Raw genomic sequence first — 23,988 nt, 5'->3', positions numbered from 1 at the left:
CCAGCAGGCATAGGAAATCCCACCATTACATCCTTAAGAGCTTCAGAGAGACCCTTTCTGAACAAAGCCGCTAGTGCAGATTCATTCCACAGAGTGAGTACTGACCATTTCCTAAATTTCTGACAATATACTTCTACATCATCCTGACCCTGGCATAAAGCCAGCAGATTTTTCTCAGCCTGATCCACTGAATTAGGCTCATCGTAAAGCAATCCGAGCGCCAGGAAGAATGCATCAACATTACTCAATGCAGAATCTCCTGGTGCAAGAGAAAACGCCCAGTCCTGTGGGTCGCCGCGCAAAAAAGAAATAATAATCAAAACCTGTTGAATAGGATTACCAGAAGAATGAGGTTTCAAGGCCAAAAATAGCTTACAATTATTTCTGAAGCTCAGGAACTTAGTTCTGTCACCAAAAAACAAATCAGGAATCGGAATTCTTGGTTCTAGCATCGATTTCTGATCAATAGTATCTTGAATCTTTTGTACATTTACAACGAGATTATCCATTGAGGAGCACAGAGCCTGAATATCCATGTCCACAGCTGTGTCCTGAAGCACTCTAATGTCTAGGGGAAAAAAAAGACTGAAGACAGAGCTAAGAAAAAAAAATGATGTCAGGATTTCTTTTTTCCCTCTATTGGGAATCATTGGTGTGGCTCCTTGTACTGTTATGGCTGGCAATCAGGCAACACAGCGTGCAGTAATCAGCGCACATACAGAGATCTGGCAATAACCAAAAACAATAGGACGAGCTCTGAGACGTGGAATCTCTGTAGACTGCAGTACCTGATCTATCCTCACACAACTATAAGCAGCAGTGGATTGCGCCTAACAACTACCTATGCAACTCGGCACTGCCTGAGGAGCTGACTAGCCTGAAGATAGAAATACAAGCCTGACTTACCTCAGAGAAATACCCCAAAGGAATAGGCAGCCCCCCACATATAATGACTGTTAGCAAGATGAAAAGACAAACGTAGGAATGAAATAGATTCAGCAAAGTGAGGCCCGATATTCTAGACAGAGCGAGGATAGCAAAGAGAACTATGCAGTCTACAAAAAACCCTAAACCGAAAACCACGCAAAGGGGCAAAAAGACCCACCGTGCCGAACTAACAGCACGGCGGTGCACCCCTCTGCTTCTCAGAGCTTCCAGCAAAAGACAATAGCAAGCTGGACAGAAAAAAACAAAAAACAAACTAGAAGCACTTATCTAGCAGAGCAGCAGGCCCAAGGAAAGATGCAGTAGCTCAGATCCAACACTGGAACATTGACAAGGAGCAAGGAAGACAGACTCAGGTGGAGCTAAATAGCAAGGCAGCCAACGAGCTCACCAAAACACCTGAGGGAGGAAGCCCAGAGACTGCAATACCACTTGTGACCACAGAAGTGAACTCAGCCACAGAATTCACAACAGAGGCCATCTTTGTTGGTGGCTGCGGAGGACCATTGAGTGAAACCAAAGGGGGCAGTGAGCGATAAAAGTTTAGAGGCAGCTGGAGTGGAAGTGTCAATGAGGATATTGAGGTCACCCATGATGATAGTGGGGTTGTCGGCTGTGAGGAAATGAGGTAGCCAGGTGGTGAAGTGATCAAGAAAGGTGGAGATGGCTACTTTTGTGGGGCGGTATATGACAGCCAGCTGGAGGTTGGAGGGGAAGTAGATGCGGATGGAGTGCACCTCAAATGAGGGAAGAGTAGCGGAGGGTGTTAATGGAATTGGGGTAAAAGAGCAGGTATCGGACAGGAGCAAGCCAACTCCTCCACCACGTTTGTTGCAGGGGCAAGGGGTGTGTTATGACCTGGTGGTCAGGACAATAATGGACCTGGTGGTTAAGAGCACACGGAATGACCTGATAGTTACTGATAATAAGGACGAGCTCTGGGACGTGGGAACTCTGCTGACCGCAATCCCTAAACCTATCAAACACACTAGAAATAGCCGTGGATTGTGCCTAACGCTCCCTATGCAACTCGGCACAGCCTAAGAAACTAGCTAGCCCTGAAGATAGAAAAATAAAGCCTACCTTGCCTCAGAGAAATTCCCCAAAGGAAAAGGCAGCCCCCCACATATAATGACTGTGAGTAAAGATGAAAATACAAACACAGAGATTAAATAGATTTAGCAAAGTGAGGCCCGACTTACTGAACAGACCGAGGATAGGAAAGGTTACTTTGTGGTCAGCACAAAAGCCTACAAAAAGACCACGCAGAGGGCGCAAAAAGACCCTCCGCACTGACTCACGGTGCGGAGGCGCTCCCTCTGCGTCCCAGAGCTTCCAGCAAGCAAGACAACAAATTAAATAGCAAGCTGGATAGAAAACTAGCAAACCAAAGAAATACAAGCTGGAACTTAGCTTCTGATGGGAAGACAGGTCACAAGAACGATCCAGGAGTGAACAGACCAATACTGGAACATTGACAGGTGGCATGGAGCAAAGATCTAAGTGGAGTTAAATAGAGCAGCAGCTAACAAATACCCTCGTCACCTGTGAAACTCAGAAACACCCACCAGAGGAAGTCCATGGACAGAACCAGCCGAAGTACCATTCATGACCACAGGAGGGAGCCCGACAACAGAATTCACAACAGTACCCCCCCTTGAGGAGGGGTCACCGAACCCTCACCAGAGCCCCCAGGCCAACCTGAATGAGCCAAATGAAAGGCACGAACCAGATCGGCAGCATGAACATCAGAGGCAAAAACCCAGGAATTATCTTCCTGACCATAACCCTTCCACTTAAACCAGGTACTGGAGTTTCCGTCTCGAAACACGAGAATCCAAAATCTTCTCCACCACATACTCCAACTCCCCCTCAACTAACACCGGGGCAGGAGGATCAACGGATGGAACCACAGGCGCCACGTATCTCCGCAACAATGACCTATGGAACACATTATGGATGGCAAAAGAAGCAGGAAGGGCCAAACGAAATGACACAGGATTGATAACCTCAGAAATCTTATACGGACCAATGAAATGAGGCTTAAACTTAGGAGAGGAAACCTTCATAGGAACATAACGAGATGACAACTAAACCAAATCCCCAACACAAAGTCGGGGACCCACACAGCGCCGGCGGTTAGCGAAACGTTGAGCCTTCTCCTGGGACAATGTCAAATTGTCCACCACATGAGTCCAAATCTGCTGCAACCTATCCACCACAGTAACTACACCAGGACAGTCTGAAGACTCAACCTGCCCTGAAGAGAAACGAGGATGGAAACCAGAACTGCAGAAAAACGGCGAAACCAAAGTAGCCGAGATGGCCCGATTATTAAGGGTGAACTCAGCCAACGGCAAAAAGGACACCCAATCATCCTGATCAGCAGAAACAAAGCATCTCAGATATGTTTCCAAAGTTTGATTAGTTCGTTCGGTTTGGCCATTTGTCTGAGGATGGAAAGACGAGGAAAAAGACAAATCAATGCCCATCCTAGCACAAAAGGATCGCCAAAACCTTGAAACAAACTGGGAACCTCTGTCAGAAACGATGTTCTCCGGGATACCATGTAAACGAACCACATGCTGGAAAAACAATGGCTCCAAACCAGAGGAGGAAGGCAACTTAGACAAAGGTACCAAATGGACCATCTTAGAAAAGCGATCACAAACCACCCAAATGACCGACATCTTTTGAGAGACGGGGAGATCTGAAATAAAATCCATAGAAATATGCGTCCAAGGCCTCTTCGGGACCGGCAAGGGCAAAAGCAACCCACTGGCACGAGAACAGCAGGGCTTAGCCCGAGCACAAGTCCCACAGGACTGCACAAAAGAATGCACATCCCGCGACAAAGACGGCCACCAGAAGGATCTAGCCACCAAATCTCTGGTACCAAAGATTCCAGGATGCCCAGCCAACACTGAACAATGAATCTCAGAGATAACTCTACTAGTCCATCTATCAGGGACAAACAGTTTCTCCGCTGGGCAATGGTCAGGTCTATCAGCCTAAAATTTTGCAGCACCCGCCGCAAATCAGGGGAGATGGCAGACAAAATTACCCCCTCTTTGAGAATACCCGCCGGCTCAGGAACACCCAGAGAGTCAGGCACAAAACTCCTTGACAGGGCATCAGCCTTCACATTCTTAGAGCCCGGAAGGTGTTATGAACAGGTAATTCAGAACCACAATGGACCTTGAAGTTCAGAGCACACAAAGTGACCTGACAATTACCAAAAACATAGGACGAGCTCTGAGACGTGGGAACTCTGCTGACCGCAATCCCTAATCCTATCCAACCACACTAAAGGTAGCCGTGGAGCGCTCCTGAGTCCTGACCAGACCTATGCGCCTCGAGCACAGCCTGAGAAACTAGCTAGCCCTGAAGATAGAAAAATTAGCCTACCTTGCCTCAGAGAAATACCCCAAAGGAAAAGGCAGCCCCCCACATATAATGACTGTGAGTTGAGATGAAAATACAAACGCAGAGATGAAATAGATTTAGCAAAGTGAGGCCCAACTTACTGAACAGACCGAAGATAGGAAAGATTGCTTTGCGGTCAACACAAAACCCTACAAACAACCACGCAGAGGGGGCAAAAAGACCCTCCGCACCGACTAATGGTACGGAGGTGTTCCCTCTGCGTCCCAGAGCTTCCAGCAAGCAAGAAAAACCCATATAAAGCAAGCTGGACAGAAAAAATAGCAAACAAAAATAACACAAGCAAAACTTAGCTTATGCAGGACAGACAGGCCACAGGAACGATCCAGTAGAAAGCAAGACCAATACTAGAACATTGACTGGAGGCCAGGATCAAAGCACTAGGTGGAGTTAAATAGAGCAGCACCTAACGACTTAACCTCATCACCTGAGGAAGGAAACTCAGAAGCCGCAGTACCACTCTCATCCACCAAAGGAAGCTCATAGACAGAACCAGCCGAAGTACCACTCACGACCACAGGAGGGAGCTTGGCCACAGAATTCACAACAGTACCCCCCCCTTGAGGAGGGGTCACCAAACCCTCACCAGAGCCCCCAGGCCGACCAGGATGAGCCACATGAAAGGCACGAACCAGATCGGCAGCATGGACATCAGAGGCAAAGACCCAGGAATTATCTTCCTGACCATAACCCTTCCACTTAACCAGATACTGGAGTTTCTGTCTCGAAACACGAGAATCCAAAATCTTCTCCACTATATACTCCAACTCCCCTTCAATCAAAACCGGAGCAGGTGGATCAATAGATGGAACCACAGGTGTCACGTATCTCCGCAACAATGACCTATGGAACACGTTATGGATGGAAAAAGAAGCTGGAAGAGTCAAACGAAAAGACACAGGATTAAGAACCTCAGAAATCCTATATGGACCAATGAAACGAGGCTTAAACTTAGGAGAGGAAACCTTCATAGGAATATAACGAGATGACAACCAAACCAAATCCCCAACACGAAGTCGGGGACCAACACAGCGCCTGCGGTTAGCGAAACGTTGAGCCTTCTCCTGGGACAAAGTCAAATTGTCCACTACATGAGTCCAAATCTGCTGCAACCTATCCACCACAGTATCCACACCAGGACAGTCCGAAGACTCAACCTGCCCTGAAGAGAAACGAGGGTGGAACCCAGAATTGCAGAAAAACGGCGAAACCAAAGTTGTCGAGCTGGCCCGATTATTAAGGGCGAACTCAGCCAAAGGCAAAAAGGACACCCAATCATCCTGATCAGCAGAAATAAAACATCTCAGATATGTTTCCAAGGTCTGATTGGTTCGTTCAGTCTGGCCATTTGTCTGAGGATGGAAAGCCGAGGAAAAAGACAAATCAATGCCCATCCTAGCACAAAAGGCTCGCCAAAACCTCGAAACAAACTGGGATCCTCTGTCAGAAACGATGTTCTCTGGAATGCCATGTAAACGAACCACATGCTGGAAAAACAATGGCACCAAATCAGAGGAGGAAGGCAATTTAGACAAGGGCACCAAATGGAACATCTTAGAGAAGCGATCACAAACCACCCAAATGACCGACATTCTTTGAGAGACGGGGAGATCCGAAATAAAATCCATAGAGATATGTGTCCAAGGCCTCTTCGGGACCGGCAAGGGCAAAAGCAACCCACTGGCACGAGAACAGCAGGGCTTAGCCCGAGCACAAATCCCACAGGACTGCACAAAAGAACGCACATCCCGCGACAGAGACGGCCACCAAAAGGATCTAGCCACCAAATCTCTGGTACCAAAGATTCCAGGATGACCAGCCAACACCGAACAATGAACCTCAGAGATAACTTTATTCGTCCACCTATCAGGGACAAACAGTTTCTCCGCTGGGCAACGGTCAGGTTTATTAGCCTGAAATTTTTGCAGCACCCGCCGCAAATCAGGGGAGATGGCAGACAAAATTACCCCCTCTTTGAGAATACCCGCCGGCTCAGGCAAACCCGGAGAATCGGGCACAAAACTCCTAGACAGGGCATCCGCCTTCACATTTTTAGAGCCCAGAAGGTACGAAACCACAAAGTCAAAATGGGAGAAAAACAGCGACCAACGAGCCTGTATAGGATTCAACCGTTTGGCAGACTCGAGATAAGTCAAGTTCTTGTGATCAGTCAAGACCACCACGCGATGCTTAGCTCCTTCAAGCCAATGACGCCACTCCTCGAATGCCCACTTCATGGCTAGCAACTCTCGATTGCCAACATCATAATTTCGCTCAGCAGGCGATAATTTCCTGGAAAAGAAGGTGCATGGTTTCATCACCGAGCAATCAGAACTTCTCTGCGACAAAACAGCCCCTGCTCCAATTTCAGAAGCATCAACCTCGACCTGGAACGGAAGCGAAACATCTGGTTGGCACAACACAGGGGCAGAAGAAAAACGACGCTTCAACTCCTGAAAAGCTTCCACAGCAGCAGAAGACCAATTGACCACATCAGCACCCTTCTTGGTTAAATCAGTCAACGGTTTAGCAATACTAGAAAAATTATTGATGAAGCGACGATAAAAATTAGCAAAGCCCAGGAACTTCTGCAGACTCTTCAGAGATGTTGGCTGAGTCCAATCATAAATGGCCTGAACTTTAACAGGGTCCATCTCGATAGTAGAAGGAGAAAAAATGAACCCCAAAAATGAAACCTTCTGAACACCAAAGAGACACTTTGACCCCTTCACAAACAAAGAATTAGCACGCAGGACCTGGAACACCATTCTGACCTGCTTCACATGAGACTCCCAATCATCCGAGAAGACCAAAATATCATCCAAGTATACAATCAGAAATTTATCCAGGTACTCTCGGAAGATGTCATGCATAAAAGACTGAAACACTGATGGAGCATTAGAAAGCCCGAATGGCATAACCAGGTACTCAAAATTGCCTTCGGGCGTATTAAATGCTGTTTTCCATTCATCGCCCCGCTTAATACGCACAAGATTATATGCACTACGAAGATCTATCTTGGTGAACCAACTAGCCCCCTTAATCTGAGCAAACAAATCAGACAGCAGCGGCAAGGGGTACTGAAATTTGACCGTAATTATATTTAGAAGGCGGTAATCAATACAAGGTCTCAGCGAACCATCCTTCTTGGCCACAAAAAAGAACCCCGCTCCCAATGGCGACGATGACAGGCGAATATGACCCTTCTCCAAAGACTCCTTCACGTAACTCCGCATAGCGGCGTATTCAGGTACAGATAAATTAAACAGTCGACCCTTAGGAAACTTACTACCAGGAATCAAATCGATAGCACAATCACAATCCCTATGCGGAGGTAGGGCATTGGACTTGGGCTCATCGAATACATCCCGGTAATCAGACAAGATCTCTGGGACCTCAGAAGGGGTGGATGATGAGATAGACAGAAATGGAACATCACCATGTACCCCCTTACAACCCCAGCTGGACACAGACATAGATTTCCAATCTAATACAGGGTTATGGACTTGTAGCCATAGCAACCCCAACACGACCACATCATGCAGATTATGCAACACCAGAAAGCGAATATCCTCCTGGTGCGCAGGAGCCATGCACATGGTCAGCTGGGTCCAATACTGAGGCTTATTCTTGGCCAAAGGCGTAGCATCAATTCCTCTCAATGGAATAGGACACTGCAAGGGCTCCAAGACAAACCCACAGCGCCTAGCAAGCTCCAAGTCCATCAAATTCAGGGCAGCGCCTGAATCCACAAATGCCATGACAGAATAGGAAGACAAAGAGCAGATCAAAGTAACGGACAAAAGAAATTTCGACTGTACCGTACCAATGGTGGCAGACCTAGCGAACCGCTTAGTGCGCTTAGGAGAATCGGAGATAGCATGAGTGAAATCACCACAGTAGAAACACAGCCCATTCTGACGTCTGTGTTCTTGCCTTTCAACTCTGGTCAAAGTCCTATCGCACTGCATAGGCTCAGGTTTATGCTCAGATAATACCACCAAATGGTGCACCGATTTACGCTCACGCAAGCGTCGACCGATCTAAATGGCCAAATACATAGACTCATTCAGACCAGCAGGCATAGGAAATCCCACCATGACATCCTTAAGGGCTTCAGAGAGACCCTTTCTGAAAATAGCTGCCAGCACACATTCATTCCATTGAGTGAGCACGGACCACTTTCTAAACCTCTGACAATAAATCTCTATCTCATCCTGACCCTGACACAGAGCCAGCAAATTTTTCTCTGCCTGATCCACTGAATTAGGTTCATCGTACAGCAATCCGAGCGCCAGAAAAAACGCATCAATATTACATAATGCAGGATCTCCTGGCGCAAGGGAAAATGCCCAGTCTTGAGGGTCGCCACGTAATAAAGAAATAATGATCTTAACTTGTTGAACTGGGTCACCAGAGGAGCGGGGTTTCAAAGCCAGAAATAGTTTACAATTATTTTTAAAATTCAAAAACTTAGCTCTATCTCCAGAAAATAATTCAGGAATAGGAATTTTAGGTTCTAACATAGGATTCTGAACCACTAAATCTTGAATATTCTGTACATTTATAGCGAGATTATCCATCAAAGAAAACAGACCCTGAATGTCCATGTCCACACCTGTGTTCTGAACCACCCTGATGTAAAGGGGAAAAGAAAGACAGAACACAGTGCAAAGAAAAAAAAATGGTCCCAGAACTTCTCTTTTCCCTCTATTGAGAAGCATTAGTACTTTGGGCCTCCAGTACTGTTATGAACAGGTAATTCAGAACCACAATGGACCTTGAAGTTCAGAGCACACAAAGTGACCTGACAATTACCAAAAACATAGGATGAGCTCTGAAACGTGGGAACTCTGCTGACCGCAATCCCTAATACTATCCAACCACACTAAAGGTAGCCGTGGAGCGCTCCTGACCAGACCTATGCGCCTCGAGCACAGCCTGAGAAACTAGCTAGCCCTGAAGATAGAAAAATAAGCCTACCTTGCCTCAGAGAAATACCCCAAAGGAAAAGGCAGCCCCCACATATAATGACTGTGAGTAAAGATGAAAATACAAACGCAGAGATGAAATAGATTTAGCAAAGTGAGGCCCAACTTACTGAACAGACCGAAGATAGGAAAGATTGCTTTGCGGTCAACACAAAACCCTACAAACAACCATGCAGAGGGGGCAAAAAGACCCTCCGCACCGACTAATGGTACGGAGGTGCTCCCTCTGCATCCCAGAGCTTCCAGCAAGCAAGAAAAACCAATATAGCAAGCTGGACAGAAAAAATAGCAAACAAAAATAACACAAGCAAAACTTAGCTTATGCAGGACAGACAGGCCAGAGGAACGATCCAGGAGAAAGCAAGACCAATACTAGAACATTGACTGGAGGCCAGGATCAAAGCACTAGGTGGAGTTAAATAGAGCAGCACCTAACGACTTAACCTCATCACCTGAGGAAGGAAACTCAGAAGCCGCAGTACCACTCTCATCCACCAAAGGAAGCTCATAGACAGAACCAGCCGAAGTACCACTCACGACCACAGGAGGGAGCTTGGCCACAGAATTCACAACAGGAAGGTATGAAACCACAAAATCAAAACGGGAGAAAAATAATGAACATCGAGTGTGTCTCGGATTCAACCGTTTGGCAGACTCAAGATAAGTCAAATTCTTGTGATCTGTCAAGACCACCACGCGATGCTTGGCTCCTTCCAGCCAATGACGCCACTCCTCGAATGCCCACTTCATGGCCAACAATTCACGATTACCAACATCATAGTTACGCTCAGCAGGCGAAAACTTTCTCGAAAAGAAAGCACATGGCTTCATCACCGAGCCATCAGAACTTCTTTGCGACAAAACAGCCCCTGCTCCAATCTCAGAAGCATCAACCTCAACCTGAAACGGAAGCGAAGAGACACTTTGACCCCTTCGTGCGAATTCCTTGTTTGTGAAGGACCTAGAACACCATTCTGACCTTCTTCACATGAGACTCCCAATCATCCGAAAAGACCAAAATATCATCCAAATACACAATCAGGAATTTATCCAGGTACTCTCGGAAGATGTCATGCATAAAGGACTGAAATACTGATGGAGCATTGGAAAGCCCAAATGGCATAACCAGGTACTCAAAATGGCCCTCGGGCGTATTAAATGCTGTTTTCCATTCATCGCCTTGTATAATACGCACAAGATTATACGCCCCTCGAAGATCTATCTTGGTGAACCAACTAGCCCCTTTAATACGAGCAAACAAATCAGACAGCAACGGCAAAGGATACTGAAATTTGACTGTAATTTTATTAAGAAGGCGGTAATCAATACAAGGTCTCAAAGAACCATCCTTCTTGGCCACAAAAAAGAACCCTGCTCCTAACGGTGATGACGACGGGCGAATATGGCCTTTCTCCAAGGATTCCTTTATATAACTCCGCATAGCGGCATGTTCTGGCACAGATAAATTGAACAATCGGCCCTTAGGAAACTTACTACCAGGAATCAAATTAATTGCACAATCGCAATCCCTATGAGGAGATAGGGCACTGGCTTTGGGCTCATCAAATACATCCCGATAATCCGACAAAAACTCTGGAACTTCAGAAGGAGTGGAAGACGAAATAGACAAAAATGGAACATCACCATGTACCCCCTGGCAACCCCAGCTGGACACAGACATAGATTTCCAGTCCAATACCGGATTATGAACCTGTAGCCATGGCAACCCCAAAACGACCACATCATGCAGATTATGCAACACCAGAAAGCGGATATCCTCCTGATGTGCAGGAGCCATGCACATGGTCAATTGGGTCCAATACTGAGGCTTATTCTTGGCCAAAGGCGTAGCATCAATTCCTCTCAATGGAATAAGATACTGCAAGGGCTCCAAGAAAAAACTACAGCGCCTAGCATACTCCAAGTGCATCAAATTCAGGGCAGCGCCTGAATCCACAAATGCCATAACAGAATAGGATGACAAAGAGCAAGTCAGAGTAACAGACAATAGAAATTTAGACTGTACCGTACCAATGGTGACAGACCTAGCGAACCGCTCAGTGTGCTTAGGACAATCGGAGATAGCATGAGTGGAATCACCACAGTAAAAACACAGCCCATTCCGACGTCTGTGTTCTTGCCGTTCAGCTCTGATCAAAGTCCTATCACATTGCATAGGCTCAGGCCCATGCTCAGATAGTACCGCCAAATGGTGCACAGCTTTACGCTCACGCAAGCGTCGATCGATCTGAATGGCCAAGGACATAGACTCATTCAGACCAGCAGGCATGGGAAACCCCACCATGACATCCTTAAGGGCTTCAGAGAGACCCTTTCTGAAGATTGCTGCCAGGGCACATTCATTCCACTGAGTGAGCACAGACCACTTTCTAAACTTCTGACAATATATCTCCGCTTCATCCTGACCCTGACACAGAGCCAGCAAGATTTTCTCTGCCTGATCCACTGAATTAGGTTCGTCATAAAGCAATCCAAGCGCCAGGAAAAACGCATCAACATCACGCAATGCCGGATCTCCTGGTTCAAGGGAAAATGCCCAGTCTTGAGGGTCACCACGTAACAAAGAAATAATGATCTTTACTTGTTGAACAGGGTCACCTGAGGAGCGAGGTTTCAAGGCAAGAAACAATTTACAATTATTTTTGAAATTCAAGAACTTAGATCTATCACCAAAAAACAAATCAGGAATTGGAATCCTAGGCTCTGACATCGGATTCTGAACCACAAAATCTTGAATGTTTTGTATCCTTGTAGTGAGATTATCCATCCAAGAGGATAGACCTTGAATGTCCATGTTTACACCAGTGTCCTGAACCACCCAGAGGTACAGGGGAAAATAGAGGCAAAACACACTGCAAAGAAAAAAAAAATGGTCTCAGAACTTCTCTTATCCCTCTATTGAGATGCATTAGTACTTTGGGCCACCTGTACTGTTATGACCTGGTGGTCAGGACAATAATGGACCTGGTGGTTAAGAGCACACGGAATGACCTGATAGTTACTGATAATAAGGACGAGCTCTGGGACGTGGGAACTCTGCTGACCGCAATCCCTAAACCTATCAAACACACTAGAAATAGCCGTGGATTGCGCCTAACGCTCCCTATGCAACTCGGCACAGCCTGAGAAACTAGCTAGCCCTGAAGATAGAAAAATAAAGCCTACTGTTATGTAGGCAATCCAGTCACACAGTGTGCCAGCAATCAGAGCACATACAGTGATTTGATAATAACCCAAAAACAATAGAACGAGCTCTGTAGACCGCAATACCTGAACCTATCCTAAACACAACTAAAGGCAGCTGTGGATTGAGCCTGTCACTACCTATGCAACTCGGCACAGCCTGAGGAGCTGACTAGCCTGAAGATAGAAAAACAAGCCTGACTTGCCTCAGAGAAATACCCCAAAGGAAAAGGCAGCCCCCCACATATAATGACTGTTAGCAAGATGAAAAGACAAACGTAGGGATGAAATAGATTCAGCAAAGTGAGGCCCGATATTCTAGATAGAGCGAGGATAGCAAAGAGAACTTTGCAGTCTACAAAAAACCCTAAAGCAAAAAACCACGCAAAGGGGGCAAAAAGACCCACCGTGCCGAACTAACGGCACGGCGGTGCACCCTTTGTGTCTCAGAGCTTCCAGCAAAAACGAATAGACAAGCTGGACAGAAAAAGTAGCAACAAAAGCAAAGAAACACTTATCTAAGCAGAGCAGCAGGCCACAGGAAAGATCCAGAAGCTCAGGTCCAACACTGGAACATTGACAAGGAGCAAGGAAGACAGAATCAGGTGGAGTTAAATAACACAGCAGCCAACGAGCTCACCAGAACACCTGAGGGAGGAAGCTCAGAAGCTGCAGTACCACTTGTGACCACAGGAGTGAATTCAGCCACAGAATTCACAACAGTACCCCCCCCTTGAGGAGGGGTCACCGAACCCTCACCAGAGCCCCCAGGCCGACCAGGATGAGCCACATGAAAGGCACGAACAAGATCTGGAGCATGGACATCAGAGGCAAATACCCAGGAATTATCTTCCTGAGCATAACCCTTCCATTTAACCAGATACTGGAGTTTCCGTCTAGAAACACGAGAATCCAAAATTTTCTCCACAATATACTCCAATTCCCCCTCCACCAAAACCGGGGCAGGAGGTTCAACAGATGGAACCATAGGTGCCACGTATCTCCGCAACAACGACCTATGGAATACATTATGTATGGAAAAGGAGTCTGGGAGGGTCAGACGAAAAGACACAGGATTGAGAATCTCAGAAATCCTATACGGACCAATAAAACGAGGTTTAAATTTAGGAGAGGAAACCTTCATAGGAATATGACGAGAAGATAACCAAACCAGATCCCCAACACGAAGTCGGGGACCCACACGGCGTCTGCGATTAGCGAAAAGTTGAGCCTTCTCCTGGAACAAGGCCAAATTGTCCACTACCTGAGTCCAGATCTGCTGCAACCTGTCCACCACAGAATCCACACCAGGACAGTCCGAAGACTCAACCTGTCCTGAAGAGAAACGAGGATGGAACCCAGAATTGCAGAAAAATGGAGAGACCAAGGTAGCCGAGCTGGCCCGATTATTAAGGGCGAACTCAGCCAACGGCAAAAAGGACACCCAATCATCCTGGTCTGCAGAAACAAAACATCTCAGATATGTCTCCAAGGTCTGATTGGTTCGTTCGGTCTGGCCATTAGTCTGAGGATGGAAAGCCGAGGAAAAAGACAGGTCAATGCCCATCCTGCCACAAAAGGCTCGCCAAAACCTCGAAACAAACTGGGAACCTCTGTCAGAAACAATATTCTCAGGAATGCCATGCAAACGAACCACATGCTGGAAGAACAAAGGCACCAAATCAGAGGAGGAAGGCAATTTAACCAAGGGCACCAGATGGACCTTTTTAGAAAAGCGATCACAGACCACCCAAATGACTGACATCTTTTGAGAAACGGGAAGGTCAGAAATGAAATCCATCGAAATATGTGTCCAAGGCCTCTTTGGGACCGGCAAGGGCAAAAGCAACCCACTGGCACGTGAACAGCAGGGCTTAGCCCTCGCACAAATCCCACAGGACTGCACAAAAGTACGTACATCCCGTGACAGAGATGGCCACCAGAAGGATCTAGCCACTAACTCTCTGGTACCAAAGATCCCAGGCTGACCAGCCAACACCGAACAATGAAGTTCAGAGATAACTTTAGTAGTCCACCTATCAGGGACGAACAGTTTCTCCGCCGGACAACGATCAGGTTTATTAGCCTGAAATTTCTGCAACACTCGCCGCAAATCAGGGGAGATGGCAGACACAATGACTCCTTCCTTGAGGATACTCGCCGGCTCAGATGAACCCGGAGAGTCGGGCACAAAACTCCTAGACAGAGCATCCGCCTTCACATTTTTAGAGCCCGGAAGGTACGAAATCACAAAATCGAAGCGGGCAAAAAATAACGACCAACGGGCCTGTCTAGGATTCAAGCGCTTGGCAGACTCGAGATAAGTAAGGTTCTTATGATCAGTCAATACCACCACGCGATGCTTAGCTCCTTCAAGCCAATGACGCCATTCCTCGAATGCCCACTTCATGGCCAGCAACTCTCGGTTGCCCACATCATAATTACGCTCAGCAGCCGAAAACTTCCTGGAAAAGAAAGCACATGGTTTCAACACTGAGCAACCAGAACCTCTCTGTGACAAAACCGCCCCTGCTCCAATCTCTGAAGCATCAACCTCGACCTGGAACGGAAGGGAAACATCTGGTTGACACAACACAGGGGCAGAACAAAAACGGTGCTTCAACTCCTGAAAAGCTTCCACAGCAGCAGAAGACCAATTAACCAAATCAGCACCCTTCTTGGTCAAATCGGTCAATGGTTTGGCAATGCTAGAAAAATTACAGATGAAGCGACGATAAAAATTAGCAAAGCCCAGGAATTTTTGCAGACTTTTCAGAGATGTCAGCTGAGTCCAATCCTGGATGGCTTGGACCTTAACCGGATCCATCTCGATAGTAGAAGGGGAAAAGATGAACCCCAAAAATGAAACTCAAACAAAAAACCCTAAAGCAAAAAACCACGCAAAGGGGGCAAAAGACCCACCGTGCCGAACTAACGGCACGGCGGTGCACCCTTTGCGTCTCAGAGCTTCCAGCAAAAACGAATAGACAAGCTGGACAGAAAAAGTAGCAACAAAAGCAAAGAAACACTTATCTAAGCAGAGCAGCAGGCCACAGGAAAGATCCAGAAGCTCAGGTTAAACACTGGAACATTGACAAGGAGCAAGGAAGACAGAATCAGGTGGAGTTAAATAACAAAGCAGCCAACGAGCTCACCAGAACACCTGAGGGAGGAAGCTCAGAAGCTGCAGTACCACTTGTGACCACAGGAGTGAATTCAGCCACAGAATTCACAACAGCCTACCTTGCCTCAGAGAAATTCCCCAAAGGAAAAGGCAGCCCCCCACATATAATGACTGTGAGTAAAGATGAAAATACAAACACAGAGATGAAATAGATTTAGCAAAGTGAGGCCCGACTTACTGAACAGACTGAGGATAGGAAAGGTTACTTTGCGGTCAGCACAAAAACCTACAAAAAGACCACGCAGAGGGCGCAAAAAGACCCTCCACACCGACTCACGGTGCGGAGGCGCTCCCTCTGTGTCCCAGAGCTTCCAGCAAGCAAGACAACAAATTAAATAGGAAGCTGGACAGAAAAATAGCAAACCAAAGAAATACAAGCTGGAACTTAGCTTCTGATGGGAAGACAGGTCACAAGAACGATCCAGGAGTGAACAGACCAATACTGGAACATTGACAGGTGGCATAGAGCAAAGATCTAAGTGGAGTTAAATAGAGCAGCAGCTAACGAATACCCTCGTCACCTGTGAAACTCAGAAACACCCACCAGAGGAAGTCCATGGACAGAACCACCCGAAGTACCATTCATGACGACAGGAGGGAGCCCGACAACAGAATTCACAACAAGGGTGTAACAGAGTTTGAGTCTGCCATAAGAAAGTATAGCTGGAGGGGGTGAGACAGTTTTTAGTAATGCCAAGGAAGGAAAGTTTGCTATTATTATAGAGGTCATGGATAAATGACAATTTATTGAAGACAAAATGTGCGTTCCATAGTGATCCATGTAGGGGGACCAGGGGAGTGGAGGCTGGATGAATGGGTATGAGGTTATTGTGGGTGAGAAGACGTGTAGAGGATTGTGGCAGGGGGTTAGAAATGAGTGTGTGGATATGTTGAGGAGAGCCAGGATTAGGGGATACGTTGCCAGCAATGAGGAGCAGCAGACAGAGCGTTAGAAGGTGGGAACTGGATAGGACATAATGTGGCAGTGTGTGTCTGGAGAAAAAGGATTGTATGTGGAGGAACAGTTCTGTGGAGGAGATGAGGTGGCTGGGGAGGATGGAGGAAGAAATGACTAGTTCCTTACTGGGTGGAGGGATTACAGGAGATAGGAAGAAATAAAGCAGTATGGGGTGAATGTTAAAAGAAACTGAAATATTATAGTAGTTCTCTATTTCTTTACCTTACAGTCAATTCCTGTCCAATTCTAGTCTAATTAAGAGTAATTAGAAATCTGTAATTTGAAAAAAGGTCAGACACCTCTGGTCAGACTCATGGCTTTAAATTTATGTGCACCTAAGTGCTCACAACTGAGAAGGGATGTGGGAGTGTGTGTCCAGAGCACATGTTCACAGTTAAGCCAGGTCATAAAGAGGGGGTGGGGTAGATGGACCATTCAGGTATGCAAGGGAAACACAAGAGGAATGAAGTTCATATGGATAGAAAATAAGGGGTAAGCAAGGAATACCAGGTGGGGATTATATGCACTTCATATAGACAGACAAAGCAGGAAAGCTGAGTTAATGAGCATACCAGGTGGGGATTATATGCACTTCATATAGACAGACAAAGCAGGAAAGCTGAGTGGATGAGTATACCAGCTCCTGTGGGTAGACAAAACAGCTCCATTAGATGATACAGGTGGTTATGAGGGTGATGATAGCACAGCAGTGATGAATGGGTAAGTGCATCATGGAGTTCTAGTGCAATTCAGAGTAATTAGAAATCTATAATTTGAAAGATGGTCAGAAACATCTGGTCAGATGGTCAAAAAATAATTAAAAAGCAGTGTGAGGTCACCCTCATTTTTGACAACCTGCCTTGCTAAAGTAGACAGCTGGGGGCTGGTATTCTCAGGCTGGTTAGGGGCCATGCATTTCGGCCCCCCAGCCTAAAAATAGCAGTCCGCAGCTGAAAAGGCACATCTATTAGATGCACTAATTCTGGCACTTTGCCTGGTTCTTCCCTTTTGCCCTGTAGCAGTGGCAAGTGGGGTTCATATTTGTGGGGTTGATGTCACCTTTGTATTGTCCGGTAACATCAAGCCCACAGATTAGTAATGGAGTGGTATCTATAACACACCTATCCATTACTAATCCTATAGTTGTATTATAAATAAAGACTCAGTCAGAATAAAGTCTTTTATTAAATATAGGCACACAGTTTTCCATTTTATTTATAAATAACAAACACAGTTATACTCACCTAACGTCTAATTCCACCGAAGCCCTTGATCTCCTATAATAAAACAAAAATAAAAAAGCAGCAATATACCATACCTGTCGGTCGTTCAGTCAAATGCTGTAATCCATGTCTGGGGTGAATGATAGTTTTCAACCTGGATGGTGCCAAGATGTGAACCCATGCCGTTTTAATTTATTTATATATTTATAGCACAAGCAGTGACAGATGAATACCCTCATCAGCCACTCCTCCTGTCACTATTATTAGCGGCACCAGGTGTCGGATTATGGGAGTAAGGCTGGCGTCACACTACCATAGAATACGGGCGAGTGCTATGCGCGAAAACATTGCATAGCACTTGGGCCAGTGTTAATCTATGGGGCAGCTCACATCACCATTTATTTTCTCGGGACGTACTCAGCATGCATGTAAGATCACAGCATGCTGTGATTGCCACTGAGACACGGCTGAGTCACAAAAATGCAAGCTTACGGGTACAAGAAAAAAATCACACAGCCCTAGGACCAACTTTTGAGCACAACTGTATATATGTATTCTATGTGTATTATCTTTTCTATCTATTCTATTCTAACCTGTCATTCTGTGATTTTACTGATCGCAGCACATGAATTGGCATCTTTTATTCTTTTACTGAATATTACCGACTTTTTCCGATTTTAAGAAAAATGCTCATGTTATCGATCATGAATCCACATGTACCATATTTGTTCCAAATTTATGTTTGCTGATCGTTTTCCATGCACATTCGCTCATCTCTAATCAGTACACCCTTGAAGGCAAAAACTGGAAGGCCTCATTAAAATTTTAAGAAAGGGTAGATCTGTAGCTGGGAAATATGTTTTTTATTTCAAACCAACAAAATTACACACAAAGCAGGATCTATAATCTATGACAATAGTCAATTTTTTGGCCAAAAATATTTTATGAGCTGTACCAGGCCAAGAGGTTTTTAAAAATTTGTATCCACCGTATTTTACCACAAAGTTAATTAAACTGTATGCATGAATCATTGAATTCATAACAATTTTTGTAAGCTTTTTTAGAGTTTAAGATACTAGTGAAATGTAACAAGCATCGCATTACAGTATATGAGTGAATCATTAAATCGATAAAAAGTTTTGGAAGGTTTTTTAGTAATATACCCTCAAAATGTAATAAGAACTATGTTACACTGTATCAATAAATCATTCAATCCCTTAAAAGTTTTGTAAGGGTTTTTGTGAGTTTGATATACAAGCAAAATTTAACAAGAACCATGCTATTGTACGGTTGAATAAACATGTTTTCAATTTTTATTTTTTTTTATATAATACCAAAATGTAAAAGAAAGCACATAATACTATGTGGATCAGTAGCTGAATTAATAAGAAGTTTTACATTTTTTTGTGGAGTTTTAAATAACAACAAAATGTGACAGAAAGCACATAAAACTGTATGGATGAGTAATTGAATGCAGACAATTTTCTCACTGCTTTTTTGTAGTGTCATATATACCACTGGAATGTACCTAAGAACCAATAATATCAATACATTTTTGAACAATTTTTTTGAGGGTTATATATCATCAAAATGTACCCAAGAACATGTAAAACTCTATGGATGAGCAATATAATAGCAATACATTTTTGAATGTTTTTTAAGGGTTAAATACCACCGAAATCGACTCAAAATATGAAATACTCTATGAATGATCAATAAAATACTGAATTATTTTTGAACAATTTTTTGGAGGGTTAGATACCACTGAAATCTACCCAAGAAAATGTAATACTCTATGGATGAGCAATATAATAAAGATTAATTTTTTAACAATTTTTGGAATCGCTACATACCACCGAAATCTACCCAACAGGATGTAATACTCTAAGGATGAGCAAAATAATACCAATAATTTTATGAACTTTTTTTGAGAATTATATACCACCAAAATGTATACAAGAAGACATATTACTCTATGGATGAGCATTAAAATACAGATACATGGCTGAACATTTTTTTGAGGGTTATATACCACCAAAATATACCCAAGATGTAATACTCTATGGATGAGCAATGAAATACCAATATATGTGTGAACAATTTTTTTAAGTCTTATAAACCACCGAAATGTATCTAAGAAGTTCTAATATGCTGCTAATGAGCGAAATAATAACAATACACTTTTGAACAATTTTTTTGAGGGAACCACTAAAATGTACCCAAGAACACGTAATACTGTGTGGATGAGCACTATAATACTGGAAAGTTTTGACACCTTATTTTGAGGATTATACACCACCGAAATGTACCCAAGAAGACATAATACTGCTTTGATGAACAACATAGTCCTGCAAAAAATGTTAATGCTTTTTTGGAGGTTTATGTACTAATAACCACATTATACTGTATGAATGACTAAATGAACCAATAAATTAATTTGGAATGTAAACATTTTTAAAGTGTAGCTTATGTACTTCTACAGTCATAAAGGCTTTGGTGAAAGTGCAATGCCAGAAAAAAATTATAAAGAGGGTCATCCATAATCCCCTGTAAGGCACAACTGTTAGGTCTCATTCACATATTTTTAAAGTATAGTTGCTGTAGTCCAACACTCATAAATACTATGCACAAAATGCAAAGCTAGTAAAAAAATTATAAGGTGGGTAATACAGTAATCCTTTTCAGGTGTCCGTTTCCTCTCCTTCCTCTTGAGGCAGGGGGACTGCCTTCTCCTGCTTCCTGGAGCCCCATTCCCAGGTGCCTGGGCTGTAAGAGACCTGGCTTCTGGTAGTGCCAGAGCCCCTGACATATACAACAGCCCCCTTTTTCACCTGCACAAACTGCTGCTCAAACCCAGGAGATGGAGAACTCCAAGGATTGGTAGTAGCCATGTTTAAAGCCACCTCAAGAAGCTTCTCCCAGGCCAGTTTATTACTCAAGAAGGGTTCATCATTCTCCCTTCCCTCTGGGATCACACCCACTGCATACCAGTGAAGTTGCCCTCCCATTTTGAGGAATGTGACCTTAAGTCCACCCATCAGCTCTTGCAGCCTTCAAGGCAAGTGTAAAGTCTTTACAAGAGATTGCAGAACTTGTGCAGAAAACGCTTGCCAATCTGAAATTCGGCAGAAATGTAGCACATTCCCATTCACTTTCAGTTTCCCAAGAATTTTTTTATCAAAGTAAGCAACATTCGGTCAAAGATCAGCAAATTATTGCGTTTCCACTAATACTTTGTCCAAGATAGTTGTGCTGTTTGATGAGCAGGGGATGTGTTTTATAAAGGGAAGGGGTGTGTCTAGGTCAGAGGAGCTGCGAAGTGTATTCTGTTTTTCATTTTTTTCTGTAATACCTTAATGTGTTAACATTCTGGCAGCCAATCAGGGTGCAGAAAGCATCCACAATGTCATGATGCAAGGTCTATTGTGAATGATTGCCAAAGTCATATGTCTCTCTCCATATTAAAAGTGGACATATTGTTTTGCTGGTGCAATTTTCTCAGCGTAACAGGGCAGAGATGATTTACCTTCTGCTGCTGGAAGTGAACTTGTCATTTAGTTAGACATGATCCTGTCCTGTGAGAAATTGATCTTCCAACATCTAACTAGATTGTGGTAAAACTGTGTTGCAGTCAGGAGGCCCTATTTGCTAATACAAATCATTTGGGCTAAAACTGCATTGCAGTGAAGAATCATGAGACCCCATTTGCTCATTAATATCGTTAGGTCTAATATTGGGGTTCAGCCAAGAGGCCGTATTTGCTAATCAAAATTGTTTAGGCTAAAACACCTTAACATCATACAATCCTCAGAGGTGGTACCCCAATCACTATTTTTTTTTTCCCTGCGTCATAAATTTCTTAATGCCTAACTGACTGTGAAGAACTACAGATGGGCCAGTCTGCAGAGCTATTTAAATATTCTATTCCATGGGCATCAGAGGTCTGCTACAAAGATTCACAGAATTCAGATGAATAAAGCATCTGCACCAATGCCCAAAATCTTTTTATGTTAGATCCGGGGAATGGTCGACGTAGGGTCCGAGCAGAATCTAGACCCTCCTCACAAGACATTAACTCCCGGATATTGAGGTGATCCTAGTGAGACTCAGATACCAGATGCGCACGTGAACTATACTGTGGTGTCAGAGTAGAAAATGGAGGATAGTGACTCTCAGGTTGAGGAGTATGAGAACAAAGAGGATGACGATGAGGTACTAGATCCCACTTGGTGTGAACTCGAAGGTACGCAGCTGAGTAACTCAGCAGAAGAGGTGGAGGAGGAGGAAGCCAAGGTGGTTATGTTGCAGCTTTCAACACAGACAAGGAGTATTGCAATCACGACAAGCACTGCGTCCTCAGCCATAACTGTGGCTATGGCTAGCATAACTCCCGAGTATGCACTTCAAGGGGGTGGAAAGGGTTGGCTTGCCAAAGACTTTATTGAAACCTCAAAGGATGACCCAACTTGTGATATCTTTCAAATTTACTCAGTAAAGGCAAAAATTGCAATAATTTTGCTACTACATGCAAGAACCGGCACATGCGCTATCAGTATGCCTTAGTCTGGGAATCTCACTGTGGTGAAATGCCTAGCCAACCACCGGCTGTTTCATTAACCACTTCTGCTTCTTTTTTCTTCCTTGTCAACATGCCAAATGTTCTCACACAGATCTCCATCCACAGAAACTCCACTTATTTATTCCCTACGATCAGGGAGAACGAGAGCCATCAGCTGCTATGGAAGCTGACATGCCTGCTGTTTTTGTTTCACTGAGCACAACACATCTTTCTCAATCCACCATAACATTTCCACTTGCACCTCAATCATAGTCCAGCAATTTGACCTGTTCATCGTTCTCCACCATCTCTCAGCACAGCAGCCAGCCTTCAGTCTCACAATGAAAGAAAGTTTCCTCCTACACATTCCAAAGCTAAGAGCTTGATTTTCTACATGTCGAATCTGTTGGCAATGAAAATGCTGCATTTCCACCTGGTGGATACAGACAGCTTCAGAAAGTTGATGGCTTTTGCAGACCCCCAGTACCAGTTGCAAAGTCAACTTTACCTCTTTAAGAAACCTTGCCCTATGCTACACCAGCATGTCTCAGACAACATCACCCTTTCCCTTAAAAAAATCAGTGTCTGCCAGGATATATTTCATCACTGACAGCTGGACAAGCAAACATAGGCAGCAGCATTACATCTCGCTGACTGGGCCCTGGGTGACTCTGGAGGCTATAGGAGTAGGCAGTCAAGGAGCTGCTCCACAAGTTTTGGAATCCCCAAGGCATGCAGGACAAACCTCTGCATCTAACATGTCTTCCATTAATTATATCTCCTACAGCTCCTCAAGCGCCTTCTCCTTCATCCTCTACCTCTTTCTTAAAGAGGTACGCGTTCTAAGAGTGCAGAGAGAGTCCCCCATCTCCGTATTGTGCATCCAGGGCTCACCTTAATTAGGCAGTGTTTAAACTAATATGCCTTGGAGATGCAGCCACACATCTCAAGATTTGTGAACAGCTATCCAGTCCGAGTTAGAGCAATAGATGTCTCCACTGAACCTGGAGCCAGGAAAGGCTGTGCAACAATGGTGCAAACCTGGTGGAGGCCCTATGCCGTGGCAACCTCACACATGTGCCAAACATGGCTCACGTCCTCAACGTTGTGACGATCCATACAAAAACAAAAGTGGACCCTCTGGACCATGACGACGATTTCCTCATGGATGAGCTAGCCAGATAGACCGCCCCTATACAGGGAGAGTTAGGGGGAGGCCGATGAGGGACTATCGCCACAGAAGCTGGAGGACCAAGACGGAAAAAGGACAAGAAAATGGACTGGCGGGAGCGGAAGGGACTCAGGATAGGTGGATACTGCAACAACAGTGGGAGTGACGAGAGCACTGCAGAGACCAAGGGACTAACCAAGTACACAGAGACACAGGGAATGACGGGAACACGCCAGAGACGCAGGAACAGATGAGGTACCGTAGAGACACAGGGACAGACGGGGTTAAAGCTGAGACACAGGAATGGGCG

Source organism: Ranitomeya imitator, chromosome 3, assembly GCF_032444005.1.
Source record: "Ranitomeya imitator isolate aRanImi1 chromosome 3, aRanImi1.pri, whole genome shotgun sequence".
Classification (NCBI taxonomy): Eukaryota; Metazoa; Chordata; class Amphibia; order Anura; family Dendrobatidae; genus Ranitomeya; species Ranitomeya imitator.
This window is presented reverse-complemented; position numbering follows the sequence as displayed.